This window comes from Capsicum annuum, unplaced genomic scaffold (genome assembly GCF_002878395.1).
Source record: "Capsicum annuum cultivar UCD-10X-F1 unplaced genomic scaffold, UCD10Xv1.1 ctg73237, whole genome shotgun sequence".
Lineage (NCBI taxonomy): Eukaryota > Viridiplantae > Streptophyta > Magnoliopsida > Solanales > Solanaceae > Capsicum > Capsicum annuum.
Genome location: NW_025883231.1, coordinates 262 through 1,138, shown reverse-complemented (window position 1 = coordinate 1,138; position 877 = coordinate 262). Strand labels below are relative to the sequence as shown.

The following is an 877-nucleotide window of genomic DNA, read 5'->3' as shown; positions in this document are numbered from 1 at the left end:
GTATGCTGCTTTACCATTTTGAGAATGTGGGATGTTTTGGTAGCACTGATTTATCCTATTTTTCTCAACCTCGTTTATTATTGAATGATGTAGCACTGAAGAACAGCCAATAGCAAGAAAGGTTGTCGCTTCTCGTGCTTCCTGTACAGAGAAAGTTAGCCATAGATTATATCAAAGTGTAAACAGGTATATATCATGGAGAAATTTTGAGCTTTAACTCCATATTGTGTTCATAAACATATATCTTAGACATATTGTTGTTGTACAGGGATAAGGAGAGTGTAAATTCATATCAACCATTTTGTTTCAAAAATGAAGAGCGGGCAATGAAAAGGAAAGAGGCAAGGACCAATTTCTTGTGTCTTATAAAACATTGTATAAAACCTAAAAGAAGTTTTTGATATTGATTTCAGTTCTTTATGAAGATTGAGGAGAAAGTGCATGCCAAAGAGGAAGAAACACTTTAGCTCCAAGCAAGAACCCAGGTAATAAACCTGGGGTCTGATTGTTGTGACTAACGAAAACAGGTCCAAATTAATATTGAGAATCATAGGCTGCTAATTGTTGAGTGTTAGCTCTTTAAAGTCATGTGATATATCGTGTGGTCTTAATTATGTCATGTGGAAATTTAGAATTAAAGAGTTGCCGAAAAAGGGAAGATGCAATCTTTTTGAAACGGACTAACAAGGAAAGTATGACAAACAAATTGAAACTGAGGGTGTGTAAAATATCATTGGCAAGAGTTAGATGAAAATTATTTTATCAAAACCTAGAAATACTGACTGACTGTTTGTTTGATTTACTTTATGCTGGCTGTTCGTTTGATTTACTTTGTGCTATGTGCAGGAAAAGAAATGTTGACTGTTCGTTTGATTTA

General features: G+C 34.2%; 1 long non-coding RNA gene across 1 annotated transcript in view; it reads left to right on the top strand.

Annotated features, from left to right (window-relative positions):
• LOC124894351 overlaps window positions 1–325 on the top strand; it is a 1,694-nt gene extending 1,369 nt beyond the window's left edge. Inside the window, exons 3-4 of the long non-coding RNA XR_007051156.1 lie at window positions 94–186; window positions 269–325. This is a non-coding gene — a long non-coding RNA (uncharacterized LOC124894351). The remainder of the gene's footprint in view (window positions 1–93; window positions 187–268) is intronic.
• Window positions 326–877: the final 552 nt, after the last annotated feature.